A 17,484-nucleotide genomic window follows, 5' to 3' on the forward strand; every position below is an offset into this window, starting at 1 on the left:
CAGTGAATGAACGTGAGGAGCTTAGCAGCAGCTGTGCGTGGTGCTGGCCTTGTCACCCGGAAGTCCTTGTCGGTGAGGACTGAGCATGTAGAGGTAAGGGTTCCTGGAGTGGTGGCCGTCAGGACAGAGAGCCACCAGCTCTCACCTGCCCAATGAGGAAAGACAGCCAGGTAAGGGGTGGCTTGGAAGGGTGCATGGGACGCTTGTAAATCTTTTCGCAACTTTGAATCTATAATTATTTTGAAGTTAAAACGTTTCTAAAAAGTCAGGTCTGTTGGGGGCACAGTGGCTCACGCCTGTAATCTCAGCACTTTAGGAGGCTGAGGCGGACAGATCACTTGGAGTCAGGAGTTCGAGACTAGCCTGGCCAACATGGTGAAACCCCATCTCTACTAAAAATACAAAATTAGCTGGGTGTGGTGGCGTGTGCCTGTAATCCCAGCTACTAGGGAGGCTGAGGCAGGAGAATCACTTGAACCCAGGAGGCGGAGGTTGCAGTGAGCCGAGATCGCGCCACTGCACTCCAGCCTGGGCAAAAAGAGCAAAACTCCATCTTATAAAAAAAATAAAAATAAAAATTAGCTGGTTGTGGTGGTGGGCGTCCGTAATCCCAGCTACTCAGGAGGCTGAGGCAGGAGAATCCCTTGAACCTGGGAGGTGGAGGTTGCAGTGAGCAAAGGTCACGCCACACTGCACTCCAGCCTGGGTGGTAGAGCAAGACTCAGTCTCAAATAAATAAAAATAAATAAAAAGTCAGATCTGCCACTGGTAATAATGCTTTTAGAAATTTTGTCTTTGATGACCAGGAAAAACCCTACATGCTAGTCCTTATACTCCGTCGTGACATTTGGTAATTAAGTAGAGTGAGGTGGAATGATCTCCCTGGCTCTTAATTCAGGAGGACTGCCGGAGAGTGACTGTGGCTGATCCCCTTAGCATGAGGCCCTTCAGCTGTGGTGCTGTGACAGAGCCACAGAGGCTGCTTGGTGACTTGCAGACTCTGGAGTCCTTTCCACAGCCTCCACCTCATGCCCACATTAACTCAGAGTGAGTGGGCTTCAGGGCTTTCCTGCATCCCTGAAGATGGTTGTATTAACGTGGTTCAGAGATTGAACAGACGCTGCACGTTTCTCAGGCATTTTTCCTCAGTTCCCCTTGCTTGGAGGGTGGATACCACTGAGCCTGGTTGTGCAGCTGCCTCCGTGACCAGCACCTTTGCCCAAGGTCTCCCTGTTAATAATCGTCAGAGCTGGAACTTGAACTCAAGTCTTCTCTAGACTAGGTTTCTTCTAAGTATTTGGCATCACCAGGAAGAGCCCTGTACAAGGTGCTGGTGGTTTTGTCCTTAGAGCCCAGATGTGAGGTGCTCACGTGTGTGCCTGGGGTTAGCAGTTCGGTAGGTGTTTGTTGAATGAATGACTAAAATGCAGTGGGGCGGGGAGTCATGATAAGGTAGAATTTTATCTGAGGTGGAGTTTGCTTCTGAAATCAGGCAGTAAGGTGAATGTGATACCCAGTTAGGAGTATGTAATGCTGCAGGTAAACTATATCAGCAAATGAAAGCAGTTTTTCTCCAGTAAGGAAACAGACCCCTGGGTCCTCGGGCTGGGTTAGAAAAAGCCATTTGTAGAGAAATGGAACGTGATGACTAGTCCTGCACAAGATGTAGGGAAGAGACCCTTAACACTCCAATTATCTCCAAGTGGGCAGTTAGAATGAGTGCTTCTAGGCCGGGCGCGGTGGCTCACACCAGTAATCCCAGCACTTTGGGAGGCCGAGGCGGGCAGATCTTGAGATCAAGAGATCGAGACCATCCTAGCCAACATGGTGAAACCCTGTCTCTACTAAAAATACAAAAATAGCTGGGTGCGGTGGCGGGCACCTGTAATTCCAGCTACTAGGGAGGCTGAGGCAGGAGAATTGCTTGAACCCGGGAGGCAGAGGTTGCAGTGAGCTGAGATAGCACCACTGCACTCCAGCCTGGGCGACAGAGCGAGACTCCCTCTCACAACAAACAAACGAACAAACTGCAGTGCTTCTAAGGTGAGACTCATCGTGATGTTCTGATTAGAACGTTCTCGTGCCACAAAGTCCTGAGATGTGTCCAAGAAGCACCGTCTTCTGTCAGACACACCTCCTGCCCCGCCATAGGCCTTCCCACTGTGGCAGCAGAATCTGTGCTAGGCCTTCCTTCGTGAAAGAGGACAAGATCAGGGCTCACGTGACTGGGGCCGCTGTGACTCTGAGCCTCTGCGTTCTGTCAGATGAGGGTAGTGGTGCTTCCCCTGCGTCCTGCTGGGAAAAAAAAGGAGGCAGTAAATGAAAGGTGTCTCATCACCTGCTTCCTAAATAGAAGTGACAAAGAGGCTGAAAAACAGTAATAGTCTTGTTTTATGAAAATGCTACCCCTAATCTAGGAGCTGGGACTGCCATGCCAGGACCCCTCAGATAATGACATCCCTGAAGAGGATTAGCAGCTAGTCTGTTATCAGTCACAGGCAGTTCAACCCAGAAGATTTAAGGATTAGATTACCCAACAACCTTGAGTGTAGATTTTGTCTCTCATCACCCTTTGCATTAACTTTGGGTGCATGTGTGTTAATGAGGAAGTGTGTTCTGCTTTATTCTTGATACATCACAGACATTTAATAGATACAGGTCATTAGAAATAAAAATTGTTTTAATTCGTATGAGTTTTGCAAGCATTGATATTTCAAATTGAAATTGTAGAAATTAGGACAGCATTTCATTTTCTTTTGTCTTTTTGAGACAGAGTCTCATTCTGTCACCCAGGCTGGAGTGCGGTGGCGTGACCTTGGCTCACTGCAACCTCTGCCTCCTGGGTTCAAGTGATTCTTCTGCCTCAGCCTCCCGAGTAGCTGGGACTACAGGCGCTCGCCACCACGCCAGGCTAATTTTTTGTATTTTTAGTAGAGACAGGGTTTCACGGTGTTAGCCAGGATGGTCTCGATCTCCTGACCTTGTGATCCGCCCACCTTGGCCTCCCAAAGTGTTGGGATTGCAGGTGTGAGCCACTGCGCCCGGCCTTTTTTTTTTTTTTTTTTTTTTTGGTTGGGGGACGGAGTCTCACTCTGTCGCCCAGGCTTGAGTACAACGGTACGGTTTCCGCTCATGGCAACCTCTGCCTCCTAGGTTCAAGTGATTCTCCTGCCTCAGCCTCCTGGGTTGCTGGGATTACAGGCGCCTGCCATGACGCCCGGCTAATTTTTGTATTTTTAGTAGAGATGGGGTTTTGCCATGTTGGCCAGGCTGGTCTTGAACTCCTGACCTCAGGTGATCCACCCACTTTGGCCTCCCAAAGTGCTGGGATTATAGGCGTGAGCCACTGAGCCCGGCCCCAAGTTGGTCTTGAGCTCCTGGACTCAAGTGATCGTCCAACCAGCATCTCATTTTCTAAAGAAAGAAGTACTTAGACCAGGTTTGGGACATGTCTCTGAAAATTCTGGGCTGGTGCAGTGGCTCATGCCTGTAATCCCAGCACTTTGAGAGGCCGAAGCAGGTGGATTGCTAGAGTCCAGAAGTGAAGACCAGCCTGGGCAACATGGCAAAACCCCATCTGTACTAAAACTAGAAACAATTAGCTGGGCATGGTGACATGCAGCTGTAGTCCCAGCTACTCGGAGGCTGAGGTGGTAGGATCACCTGAGCCTGGGAGGCTGAGGCTGCAGCAAGCCATGATTGCGCCACTGCACTCCAGCCTGGGCGACAGAGCAAGACACTGTCTCAAAAAAAAAAAAAAAAAAAAAAAGGAAGTTCTGTATTGATCAATAATTTCCTCCTCAGGACAGACCTGCATATGCCACAATTTAACTTTGTTGCAACATCATTCTACATTTTGCATGAATGGTTTCAAAAAACTTATTTCTATGGCAGAGAACTTTGTCATTTATTCTTGACATATTAAACCTGAGTGACATTTTTAAATTTTTGTGTTGTGTTGTGAGTGCTTAGTGAAGATTCCTTGAATATGGATGTGAATGAATCTTATTTTTCATGGGTTTATAATTGTATTGTCCCTTTAAATATTCTACATTGAACATGTATCACCAGCAGAAATAATCATTTACGAGGTGAAGTGTCCAGAGCCATGTAGTGTCTGCATTGCTGTGTCCAGGGATTCTTTGTTTGTTTGAGACGGAGTCTCGCTCTGTCATCCAGGCTGGAGTGCAGTGGCACGATCGTGTCTCACTGCCGCTTCCACCTCCCGGGTTCAAGTGATTCTTCTGCCTCAGCCTCTTGAGTAACTGGAATTACAGGCGTGTGCCACCACGCCCAGCTAAATTTTGTATTTTTAGTAGAGATGGGGTTTCACCATGTTGTCCAGGCTGGTCTCAAACTCCTGAACTCAAGTAATCAACCCACCTTGGCCTCCCAAGGTGCTGGGTTTACAGGCATGAGCCACTGTGCTCAGTCTGCGTTCTGAGGCATTCTGTGCCTGTTATGAAATCATGATGCTGGCAGGTCGGAAGATGGAATCGACTTCCCAGCCCCATCGCCTGTGCCCTGCCCTCCTTGCTGTCTCTAGAGCGCGGCTGACTTCGGGGAGAGCTCTCCCTGCCCTGTGCCTCTATTTTTTCACCAGGTAGAGTGGAAATGTGTTCTAGTGAAACTGCAGAACGAAAATATCCCGTCTTACTCTTGACCCTTGAAGAAGCAGGACCTGAATTCAAGTGCCAGAGGCTGCGTCTGCGCGCTCCACATCAGTCTCAGAGTGGAGGCGAGCCCAGGCCAGAGGCTTCTACCTCGGACGAGGCTGCAGGTGCCTGACGGGAGGAGTGACTGCAGCTCAGCAGAGGGAGTGTGTGGAGTGTGCGGCCCTGCCTGGCTTTTATTTTGCTCCTCCTGTTATTGGGAGGGATTAGCAGCAGAGCGAATGTTTGGATTTTTGCTGAGCAGTCCCATCGGATTTTTCTTTATTAAATAGGATTGTGTTTTATTGCAAGAAGGTTTCCCTAAGACAAATAACGCAGGAAATTCTGGGTCCAAGAGTACAGACTGTAGCTTCTGTCATCTCTTGCCAAGTTCGTAGCCCTCAGGTGGTGTCTGTGTGTCTCTCCCCTTTGCTCGCGGGGCATTTTACCACAGTACGTTGGTCATTTAGCTGCTGCGATAGGGCTTGCTGATAAAATCTCAGATTTTACATTTTTGCCAGTTGCAATAAATTTTGTTAGTTCTTTCTTGATGTGTTCTTTAAAATAATAATTCTTTTTTTTTTTTGGGTGGGGGACAGAGTCTTGTGCTGTCGCCCAGGCTGGAGTGCAGTGATGCAATCTCGGCTCACTGCAACCTCCGCCTCCCGGGTTCACGCCATTCTCCTGCCTCAGCCTCCTGAGTAGCTGGGACTACAGGCGCCCGCCACCACGCCCAGCTAATTTTTTGTATTTTTAGTAGAGATGGGGTTTCACCGTGTTAGCCAAGATGGTCTCGATCTCCTGACCTTGTGATCCGCCCAGCTCGGCCTCCGAAAGTGCTGGGATTACAGGCGTGAGCCACTGCTCCTGGCCTCATCTTTTTTTTTTTTTTTTTTTTTTTTTTTGAGACGGAGTTTCACTCTTGTTTCCCAGGCTGGTGGAGTGCAACGGTGTGATCTTGGCTCACCGAAACCTCTCCCTTCTGGGTTCAAGTGATTCTCCAGCCTCAGCCTCCTGAGTAGCTGGGATTTACAGGCGTGTGCTACCACACCCAGCTAATTTTGTATTTTTAGTAGAGATGGGGTTTCTCCATGTTGGTCAGGCTGGTCTCGACCTCCCAACCTCAGGTGATCCACTCACCTCGGCCTCCCAAAGTGCTGGGATTACAGGCGTGAGCCAACGCACCTGGCCTCATCTTGTTTTTTTTTTTTTTTTTTTTTTTTGAGACAGAGTCTTGATCTGTCGCCCAGGCTGGAGTGCAGTGACTCAGTCTCGGCTCACTGCAAGCTCTGCCACCTGGGTTCATGCCATTCTCCTGCCTCAGCCTCCCGAGTAGCTGGGACTACAGGCACCCGCCGCCACGCCCAGCTAATGTTTTTTGTATTTTTAGTAGAGACGGGATTTCATCGTGTTAGCCAGGATGGTCTCGATCTCCTGACCTCGTGATCTGCCTGCCTCGCCCTCCCAAAGTGCTGGGATTAGAGGCGTGAGCCACCGCGCCCGGCCACATCTTGTTTTTTTACAACAGGGTGTCACTCTGTCTCTCACCCAAGTTAGAGAGGAGTGACACAGTCTTAGCTCGCTGCATTCTCCCAGGCCCAAGCAATCCTCCTATCTCAGCCTCCCAAGTAGCTGGGACTTTAGGTATGTGTCACCACAGTTGACTAATGTTTTAATTTTTGTAGAGATGGGGCCTCCACATGTTGCCCAGGTTGGCCTTCCTGGGCTCGATCCTCCTGCCTCAGCCTCCCAAGGTAGTGCATGCCTACAGTCTCAGTAGATTAGAATCACCCTAACCCTCAGTAACTGAGATTGTAGGCACGCACCACCTCACCGACTCACCTCAAACTCTCTTTTTTGAGATGGAGTCTCTGTCACCAGACTGGAGAGCAGTGGTGCGATCTTGGCACACTGCAACCTCCGCCTCCTGGGTTCAAGCGATTCTCCTGCCTCAGCCTCTGTAGCAGCTGGGACTACAGGCATGCGCCACTACGCCCGGCTGATTTTTGTGTTTTTTAGTAGAGACGGGGTTTCACCATGTTGGCCAGGATGATCTCGATCTCTTGACCTCATGGTCTGTGCACCTTGGCCTCCCAAAGTGCTGGGATTACAGGTGTGAGCCACTGCGCTCGGCCTATCTCAAACTTTTAATAAGGCTCTTCGTATAGAAATTTTTAAAAAATTAAAAACATTTTTGGCCAGGCTTAGTGGTTTAAGCCGGTAATCCCAGTGCTTTGGGAGGCCAAGGCAAGCAGATTACATGAGGCCAGGAGTTCGAGACTAGCCTGGCCAACATGGCGAAACCCCGTCTCTACTAAAAATACAAAAATTTGGGCAGGTACAGTGGCTGACACCTGTAATCCCAACACTTTGGGAGGCTGAGGTGGATAGATCTCTCGAGTTCAGGAATTTGAGACCAGCCTGGGTAACATGAGGAAACCCCATCTCTGCAGAAGATACAAAAGTTAGCTGGGCGTGGTGGTGCATGCCTGTGGTCCCAGCTACTCGAGAGGCTGAGGGGCTGAGGTGGGAGGATCCCTGGAGCCTGGGAAGCGGAGGTTGCAGTAGGGGATGAAAAAGAATACCCCATGTCCAAATAGCAAAACACTCTGAAATGAGGCAAACCGTGGTTTGTTGAACAGGTGTTCTGGGACAAGGTTGCCGAATATGCATTAGCCGTAATCCCCAGGACAGCCATGCAGGGTGGGTCTTAAACAGTTTTTTAGATTCTCGAGTATAAAGGTATAATATTGAAGAATAAGCACAAATAATGTCATCATACATGTTAAAGTGACGACACAGGATTTACAAAATTACCCTTTTTTCCCCAAAATTACCTCTTACGATGTGGTTTCTGTTGGTGCTGTTTTCTCTTGCATCATCCCGCCAGGTTGGGTAACCCTAACTGATTGTCACCAGCAGACCAACAGACAGACTCACAGCATCCTTCTCCCTGGTGTGAGCACTGCTTAATTCACATTTATGAAAATACTTTAAGACAAGGGCACTGTAACTCACATAGAATCTGAAGTGGCCTTGAACAGGGAGCTGGTCCAGCTGCCTCTTAGTGTGTCTGACCTCCAGGTGGGCGGACTGAGATGCGTGCAGGTGTTCATGGTATAGGCATCCTTGTAAACCTGCTCTGGTCAAGGATAAATAGGCAAAGTTGTGCTAATGCCGTTCCTACAGCAGCCTTTGCCCTGGACTGACTCCAGAACAGCTGGCTGACTGACAGCTGCCTCCCCGTAAAGCCTTAAACAGGCTTATCTTATATTTTTAAAAGGCAAAGGACAATAAGGCAGATTAATAAACTGTGGGGGTTTTTTGTTTGTTTTTGTTTTTCTTGAGACGAAGTCTCGCTGTTGTACCCCAGGCTGGAGTGCAACGGCGCGATCTCGGCTCACTGCAACCTCTGCCTCTCGGGTTCAAGCGATTCTCCTGCCTCAGCCTCCAGAGTAGCTGGGATTACAGGTGCCCGCCACCACGCCCGGCTAATTTTTGTATTTTTAGTCTAGACGGGGTTTCACCATGTTGGCCAGGCTGGTCTCGAACTCCGGACATCAGGTGATCCGCCTGCCTCGGCCTCCCAAAGTGTCAGGATTATAGGGTGAGCCACCGTGCCTGGCCTTCTTTTTTTTTTTCCTGTCTTTTGTGTATGTGATGGGGTCTCGCTCTTGTTGCCCAGGCTGGAGTGCCATGGCACAATCTCGGCTCACTGCAACCTCTGCTTCCTGGGTTCAAGTGACTCTCCTGCCTCAGCCTCCTGAGTAGCTGGAACTGCAGGTGTGCACCACCATGCCCGGCTAATTTTTGTATTTTTACTAGAGATGGGGTTTCACCATGTTGGCCAGGCCGATCTCGACCTCCTGACCTCAAGTGATTGACCCACCTCAGCCTTCCAAAGTACTGGGATTGCAGGTGTGAGCCACCACACCCGGGGCTGGATTTTTTTGTTTTAAGAGACAAGGTCTCACACTCTTGCCCAGGCTGGTTTACAGTGGTGCAGTCACTGCAGCCTTCACCTCTGGGCTCGAGCGATCCTCCCACCTCAGGTTACAGGTGTGAGCCACCACACATGACCGCACATGGCAGATTTTTTTTTTTTTTTTTTCACGGAGTCTGGCTCTTGTTGCCCAGGCTGGAGTGCAATGACGTGATCTCAGCTCTCACTGCAACTTCCGCCTCCTGGGTTCAAGCAATTCTCCTGCCTCAGCCTCCCCAGTAGCTGGGATTATAGGGGCGTGCCACCGTGCCTAGCTAATTTTTTTTTTTTTCTTGAGACAAAGTCTTGCTCTGTCACCCAGACTGGAGTGCAGTGGCGCGATCTTGGCTCACTGCAACCTCCGCCTCCTGGGTTCAAGCGATTCTCCTGCCTCAGCCTCCTGAGTAGCTGGGATTACAGGCACGTGCCACCTCACCTGGCTAATTTTTATATTTTTAGTAGAGACGGGGTTTCACCATGTTGGCCAGGCTGGTCTTGAACTCACTGACCTCAGGTGATCCGCCTCAGCCTCCCAAAGTGCTGGGATTACAGGCGTGAGCCACTATGCCCGGCCCAGGATTTTTTTTTTAATTAAGGAAAATACTTTTTACATCTAAAATTCTACGCGACAATAATTAATGTGTCTTCAAGCTGAGAATTAATTAAAATATAGCCAACAAAACATGTATTAAGCTTTGTAAACTTTGTCTATATATGTACTTATTTTACTTTTATTTAAAAATATGGGGCCAGGCACGGTGGCTCACACCTGTAATCCCAGCACTTCGGGAGGCCAAGACGGGTGGATCACTTGGGGTCAGGAGTTTGAGACCAGCCTGGCCAACATGGCGAAACCCCATCCATCTCTACTAAAAATATGAAAATTAGCCAGGTGTGGTGCAGGCACCTGTAATTCCAGCTACTCAGTAGGCTGAGGCAGGACAATTGCTTGAACCCAGAAGGTGGAGGTTGCAGTGAGCCGAGATTGCTCCACTGCACTGCAGCCTGAGCAATAGAAAGACTCTGTCTTAATAAATAAATTAATAGCCGGGCACGCTGGCTCACGCCTGTAATCCCAGCATTTTGGGAGGCCGAGACGGGCAGATCATGAGGTCAGGAGATCGAGACCATCCTGGCTAACACGATGAAACCCCATCTCTACTAAAAATACAAAAAAAGCCGGGTGTGTTGGTGGGCGCTTGTATGTAGTCCCAGCTACTCGGGAGGCTGAGGCAGGAGAATGGCGTGAACCTGGGAGGTGGAGCTTACAGTGAGCCGAGATCGCACCACTGCACTCCAGCCTGGGTGAGTGATGGAGACTCCGTCTCAAAAAAAATTAATTAATTAATTAATTAATAAAAATATGACAGTGGCCTGGGTGCCGTTGCTCACACCTGTAATCCCAGCACATTGGGAGTCTAAGGTGGGAGGCTCACTTGAGCTCAGGAGTTTGCCTAGCCTGGGCAACTTAGGGAGATCCTGCCTCTACAAAAAATAAAAAATTATCCAAGTGTGGTGGTTGCACACCTGTAGTCCCAACTACTTCGGAGGATTGCAGGAGTCCAGGAGGTCAAGGCTGCCGTGAGTTGTGATTGAGCCACTGCACTCCTACCTGGGTGATATAGTGAGACTCTGTCTCTAAAGTAAAATAAAATAAAATAAATGACAGTGGTCCATATAGTACCTTATTCAGAAAAGGCTTGATGTACAGGAAAATAAGTTATTTGTGATCAGGACAGAGAAGAATTACTGCCTTTTGTGAAATGGATGCTGAGAATCAGTCACGATGTACGGTGCTTGGGAGGCTGACTTTGATTTCAGTTACAGCCCTGCTGATTCTTAGCACGGTGACTGCAAATAGGTTACTCCACCTTCCTGAGTCTCAGTCTTCTTAGCCGAAAAGCACAGATCATCATCATAATAGCTAACATTAACTGTGTGCCTGGCATAGGGTCTGACCGCTTTATTCAAGCCAGCTCCCAGACATACCTTGCTGGACTGTTTAATGCCCATTCGATAAAGAGGAGATCGACATGGGGAGGTGTTGAGTAACTTGCCTGGCCACTGAGTCCCTGTCAATGGCAGCTCAGACAGGTGACCCCAGAGCTACCCTCCCACCCCCTGACCAGGCCTGTCTCACAGGCCTCTTAGGAAGGGCTCTGTTCAGTAGATGGCAGGCACGTGGTGAGTGTTTCCTAAGCTGCAGCTGCTGTGTAGATAAAACTCACAGCAGATATCACAAGTTTTGTCAGATCATACTGTCTCAATTTTGAGGTGCATGCATGTGTTTTACTACTTAACTACCTCTGAAATTTAGGGGTTTTTTTGTTTGTTTTGAGACGGAGTCTCGCTCTGTCGACAGGCTGGAGTGCAGTGGCGCAATCTCGGCTCATTGCATCCTCCGCCTCCCGGCTTCAAGTGATTCTCCTGTCTCAGCTTCCCCAGTAGCTGGGACTACAGGCATGTGCACCATCACGCCTGGCTAATTTTTGTATTTTTAGTAGAGTCGGGGTTTCACCAGGTTGGTGAGGCTAGTCTCGAACTCCTGAGCTCGTGATCCCCCCACCTTGGCCTCCCGAAGTGCTGGGATTACAGGCGTGAGCCACCGCGCCTGGCCCTGAAATTTCGCATGTTTTACGGTTGGCTTGTCAGGGTTAAATTGGTGCACCTTATACTTGGTTGCATACTAGACCCACTGGAATCATTTGACTTTCGTCATAGTTGCAGAGGCACTCTGAAACCCTATGTATGTGCTTCACCAGGGACAGCCCCACGCATGGGAGGTGGTGGCCAGCCATCACCCCAGGGTGGATTTCTCTAAGAGCAGCGCTAGGCCAGGGGGTGAGTGTGGGAAAGTCAGGGCCGTTTCCATCAGTTAACGTTTCAGAGCAGGTTCCCGCTGGAAGTGCTGGAAATACCCAGATGCCATCTGTAGCATTTTATGAACTGTGGCAGATCCACTGTGTCTTGAGCTTCTGCTCTGTGGTCTGCTCAGTGGAAGCATCCTGTCAGTCCACTGTACAGTGGGGTGGAGCCGCAGCCAGGGTGGGTGTGCCGTTTGATTGGTCACGGAATGAACAGGGCAAAGGTCACTAAGTAGATATGATACTGCAAGTAGGATTGTGGTCATAGGTATTTTTATGAATTTATGTGTTATGTGAAGTTGAGGATTTGAATGTTGTGATTATTATATCCAGATAAAGTTCTAGCCTGGCACAGTGCAGGCACATGCCTGTGGTCCCAGCTGCTTGAAGTGGGAGGAGAACTTGAGCTCAGGATTTCCAGGCTATAGGGAGCTGTGGTCCCACCATTGCACCCCAGCCTGGGTGACAGAGTGAGACCCCATCTCAAAAAGAAAAGAAAAGAGGCTGGGCGCAGTGGCTCAGGCCTGTAATTCAAGCACTTTGGGAGGCTGAGGCAGGCGGATCACTTGAAGTCTGGAGTTCGAGACCAGCCTGGCCAACATGGTGAAACCCCCCCATCTGTATTAAAAATACAAAAATCATACTTACCTGGCAGGGGAGATACCATGATCGCGAAGGTGGTTTTCCCAGGGCAAGGCTTAGCCATTGCACTCCGGATGTGCTGAGCCCTGCGTTTTCCCCAAATGTGGGAAACTCGACTGCGTAATTTGTGGTAGTGGAGGGACTGTGTTCGCACTGTCCCCCCCCCGAAAAAATAAAAATACAAAAATCAGTCGGGCGTGGTGGCTCATGCCTGTCATCCCAGCACTTTGGGAAGCCGAGGTGGGTGGATCACCTGAGGTCAGGAGTTTGAGACCAGCCTGGCCAACATGGTGAAGCCCCATCTTTACTAAAAATACAAAAATTGGGAGGCCGAGGCGGGCGGATCCCGAGGTCAGGAGATTGAGACATCCTGGCTAACACAGTGAAACCCCGTCTCTACTAAAAATACAAAAAAAAAAAAAAAAAATTAGCCGGGCGTGGTGGCGGGCGCCTGTAGTCCCAGCTACTCGGGAGGCTGAGGCAGGAGAATGGCGTGAACCCGGGAGGCGGAGCTTGCAGTGAGCCGAGATGGCGCCACTGCACTGCAGCCTGGGCAACAGAGTGAGATTCCGTCTCAAAAACAACAACAACAACAACAACAACCACAAAAAATTAGCCGGGAGCAGTGATGCGTGCCGTAGTCCCAGCTACTCTGGAGGCTGAGGCAGGAGAATCACTCGAGCCTGGGAGGCAGAGGCTGCAGTGAGCCGAGATTGTGCCACTGCACTCCAGCCTGGGCGACAGAGCAAGACTCCGTCTCAAAGAAAGAAAGAAGAAAAAGAAAGAAAAAATTCTTCCCCATGAGAGTAGATTTCTACTGAATCGCTTGCTGGTTTTATGCCTTTTCTTCCGTGATAGGAAGTATGTCCAGACTCATCTGGCTGGGGATCCTCAGGAGAGCCTGCGGGGGGCAGCAGAGGCCTGCCTGGGCCAGGGCGTGCACCAGACCAGAATCCTGCGGATTTAGTATTGTGAGGGTAGAAGACCAGCAAGCAGCATGCCCTCGTGGTTACTGATCTTATGAAGAACACTTGTCTTTCATATTTGGGACTGTGTTAAGGTTTTCTGGAATATTTTTGGTTGCAGTAACGATTCTGCTCTAGGAGCTTTCTCCTCTAGCGTTGCACAGACGTGAGTGATTTGACCAGCAGCGCTGCGGTAACGGAAGACCCCTCGTGTCTTCAGACTCGTTCTGTTCCTGGGGGTACTTGCTTGTTCTAGGCCCCCTTTGTATGGAGAGGTTCAAACCTTGATTGAATAGTCGCTACCCAGGTGTCATAACCTGTGGCCTCATTGGTGTCACCTGGACTTTTTGTCTGCTGTTTGCACCATCGAAAGTGATGTGCGCTGGCCGGGCGTGGTGGCTCACGCCTGTGGTCCCAGCACTTTGGGAGGCGGGGGCGGGCGGATCACAAGGTCAGGAGATGGGAGACCATCCTGGCTAACATGGTGAAACCCCATCTCTACTAAAAATACAAAAATTAGCTGGGCATGGTTGCGAGTGCCTGTAGTCCCAGCTACTCGGGAGGCTGAGGCAGGAGAATGGCGTGAACCTGGGAGGCAGAGCTTGCAGTGAGTGGAGATCGCGCCACTGCACTCCAGCCTGGGCAACAGAGCGAGACTCCCTCTCGGAAAAAAAAAAAGTGATGTGCGCTTGGGACTGGGAGGGTGAGGCCCGAGGTACTTGGGTGCCCGATGCCCAGGAGGGCATGAGTGTCGTGTTGGATAACCTGCTCTCCAAGTAATAGGGTTTTGAGAATGTTTGATTTTTTTTTTTTTTTTAATTGAGACAGAGTCTGACTCTGTCGCCCAGGCTGGAGTGCAATGGTATGATCTCGGCTCAGTGCAACCTCTGCCTCCCAGGTTCAAGCGATTCTCCTGCCTCAGCCTCCCAAGTAGCTGGGACTACAGGTGCCCGCCACCACACCCGGCTAATTTTTGTATTTTTAGTAGAGACGGGGGTTCACCATGTTGGCCAGGCTGGTCTCGATCTCCTGACCTCATGATCCGCCTGCCTTGGCCTCCCAAAGTACTGGGATTACAGGCCTGAGCCACCATGCCTGGCCTGTTCAATTCTTTGTATTCAAATGTATATCTAGAGTTATTTTGTTCAACTTCTGATCTGCTTTTCTTTTTGAATTACTGTATTCTAAGCATCAGTTTACAAGAAAAAAAAATCTTTATTAGGTTTCCAGACCCAAGTCAATACCAATAAAATTAATGCAGCAAACATTCACTGAATGCTCTATTAGGACCTGGGGCAGTAGATGAGTCTGTGAATTAAAAGGGCTTCAGCATGTGGGGTTTGGTTTTGTTTCTCTGTAGCTAATCATACCTTTGGAATGGTTTTATAGTTTCAGGAAACCGTGGTTCTGGGCAGGGTGGCAGCTATGGGTTGAGGCAGTTGATCCTTCCTCAGGTGTGGCCGCTGGTCTTGTTGCTTCTTGACGTTAACTTTGTGACTCACGAGGGCAGGCGTTCGTTTTCTGTGGCACTCTGTGTGTGAGCGAGCATGGGGCTTGTTACTGTGTGAAAAGGGCCAGCTGCCCTGCCTGTCTGCTCCTCCCTGGCTCGGCCGGGCGCTGCCATGGCTCCAGCTCAGATTCACTTCCTCTCGTACTTGGATGCTTGGTGATGGTCGTGGAAGCAGTTTTATTTTCTCTTGCTGTTCTCGTGTTGCGTTAAGCTCAGCGTCACTGTTGCTTTTTATTCTTAGAATTAAGGAGGAAAGCTGAAATCTTTTGGGGATTTCTGTGTTTCCAGGGACTTTAGGAATTCTTTTTCTTTTTGAGACAGGGTCTTGCTCTGTCAATCAGGCTGGAGTGCGGTGGCGCGATCTCGGCTCCCTGCAGCCTTGACCTCCTGGGCTCGAGTGATCCTCCCATCCCAACCACCTGAGTAACTGGGACCACAGGTGTGCACCATCACGCCTGGCGAGGTTTTGTATTTTTTTTTTTAATAGAGATGGGGTTTCACCATGTTGCCCAGAATGATCAAACTTCTAGGCTCAAGCAGTCTCCCCACCTCAGCCTTCCAAAGTGTTGGGATTACAGGCATGAACTGCCATGGCTGGCTGGAAAGTCTTTACATTTGAAATTCATTTTAAGTTAGGAGGAAAGGCCTAGCACACTGGCTCATATCTGTAATCCCATCACTTTGAGAGGCTGAGGTGGGCGGATCACTTGAGGCCGGGAGTTTGAGTCCAACCTGGCCAATATAGCAAAACCTCATCTCTGCTAACAATACAAAAATTATCTGGGCATGGCGGCAGATGCCTGTGATCCCAGCTACTCGGGAAGCTGAGGCAGGAGAATCGCTTGGACCCGGGAGGCGGAGGTTGCAGTGAGCTGAAAGTGCACTACTGCACTCCAGCCTGGGCGACAGAGTGAGAATTGGTCTCCAAAAAAAAAAAAAAAAGAGTAAAGGTGAGGGACACCTGTGATGTGGCACACAGCGTCTTTTCTCTAGCTTGCTTTGTTGACTCTTGTTTATAATTTCTTCAAATGTATTTACAGAGTTAATTGGTTTTTTTTTGGAATAGATAATATCTATTCCAAATAAAAATCCAGAAATACACATTCAAACTGTGGGGCTTTTACCCTTTTAACTGTGTTCCAAGTCCCTGTCCCTAGCATGCTCTGATTGTCAGTCCTTCCCTTGCCTGACCTACCTGTCTGAGTATCCTTTGGCAGTCAGGTTTTTGTTTGTTTGTTTGTTTTTGAGATGGAGTCTTGCTCTGTCGCCCAGGCTGCAGGCTGGAGTGCAGTGGCGCGATCTCAGCTCACTGCAACCTCCACCTCCCGGGTTCAAGCGATTCTTGTGCCTCAGCCTCACGAGTAGCTGGGACTATAGGCACCTGCCACCACGTCCAGCTAATTTTTGTATTTTTTAGTTGAGACAGGGTTTCACCATGTTGGCTAGGATGGTTTTGATCTCCTGACCTCGTGATCCGGCCACCTTGGCCTCCCAAAGTGCTGGGATGACAGGTTTGGCCACCATGCCCAGCCAGGAGTCAGTTTTTACATGGTTCATCACTGATTTTAAATTAAGATTCCCCAGCAGGATAAAAGAAATGCCAGTTGTATTTTATTTTTCGTATTTGTATTTTTAGCATTTTTTTTTTTTTTTTATAGAATGAGCCAAGGGCATCTAGAGCAAAGAGGTAGTTCCCTGCCCCGTCTCCATCTCCCTGTCTGCACTGCCTCTCCTGCTCCATCTCCCCGTCCGCACCGTCTCTCCCTGCCCGGTCTCCATCTCCCCGTCTGCACCGTCTCTCCCTGCCCGGTCTCCATCTCCCCGTCTGCACCGTCTCTCCCTGCCCGGTCTCCATCTCCCAGTCTGCACCGTCTCTCCCTGCCCGGTCTCCATCTCCCTGTCTCCACTGTCTCTCCCAGAGGTGTTTGCTGGTGCCTTCTTTGCAGTTCCCTGTGCTGTGTCATGCCTGTTTGCTGACCCAGCCCCTGCTGTGTCTTCCCCATCCCAGTGTGACTGTCGCTCTTGGTAGTTCCTCCGTGTTTCCTTTGTATCCTTAGGTGACTTGTCTTTGCCCCACTCCCCAGCAGTCCGCAGCACCTGTTGTCTCCTTCCCTCTCCTCCCCCTTCTCCTCAGACGTCATCTGTTCTTTCTAGAGTTGTTCCCCTTGCCCCAGGGTCCAGGGTTCCTAACAGCCTTCTTTTTTTCTTTCTTTTTTTTTTTTAGTGAGACAGAGTCTCGCTCTGTTGCCCAGGCTGGAGTGCAGTGCTGCGGTCTCAGCTCACTGCAGCCTCTGCCTCCTGGGTTCAAGTGATTCTCCTGCCTCAGTCTTCTGAGTAGCTGGGACTATAGGCGTGCACTACCATACCTGGCTGATTTTTGTATTTTTATTTTTTATTTATTGTTGAGACAGGGTCTCTTTGTTGCCCAAGCTGGAGTGCAGTGGTGCCATCTTGGCTCACTGCAACCTCCACCTCCTGGGTTCAAGTGATTCTCCTGCCTCAGCCTCCCAAGTAGCTTACAGTAGGGATTGCGGGCACCTACCACCACACCCGGCTAATTTTGTATTTTTAGTACAGATAGGGTTTCACCATGTTGACCACCTGGTCTCAAACTCCTGACCTCAGGGGATCCGCCCACCTTGGCCTCCCAAAGTGCTGGGATTGCAGGCGTGAGCCACCGCGCCAGGCCCTAACAGCCACCTTCTTAGCATCTGTATATTCAGACCGTCCATTGCAGGATGTGTGATCTTTGTGGCCTGGAATGTCTCTCTCTGAGCACTCCATCCTCCCACCCCTCAGGCAGTGTCTCTTGAGGCCACCTGCCCAGCCACCGTCTTGAGGGGACCACAGGAGGCTGGGGAGAGAGCGA

General features: G+C 49.8%; 1 protein-coding gene and 1 non-coding gene across 3 annotated transcripts in view; both read left to right on the plus strand.

The window, feature by feature from the left end:
- DNAJC5 (DnaJ heat shock protein family (Hsp40) member C5) overlaps window positions 1-17,484 on the plus strand; it is a 41,061-nt gene that overhangs the window by 1,719 nt on the left and 21,858 nt on the right. The gene's annotated exons all lie outside the window — the stretch shown is intronic.
- Window positions 12,139-12,303, plus strand: LOC112438039 (U1 spliceosomal RNA). The gene has a single exon (XR_003026541.1). It is a non-coding gene; the product is annotated as a U1 spliceosomal RNA (small nuclear RNA).

Source organism: Pan paniscus, chromosome 21, assembly GCF_029289425.2.
Source record: "Pan paniscus chromosome 21, NHGRI_mPanPan1-v2.0_pri, whole genome shotgun sequence".
Taxonomy (NCBI): Eukaryota; Metazoa; Chordata; class Mammalia; order Primates; family Hominidae; genus Pan; species Pan paniscus.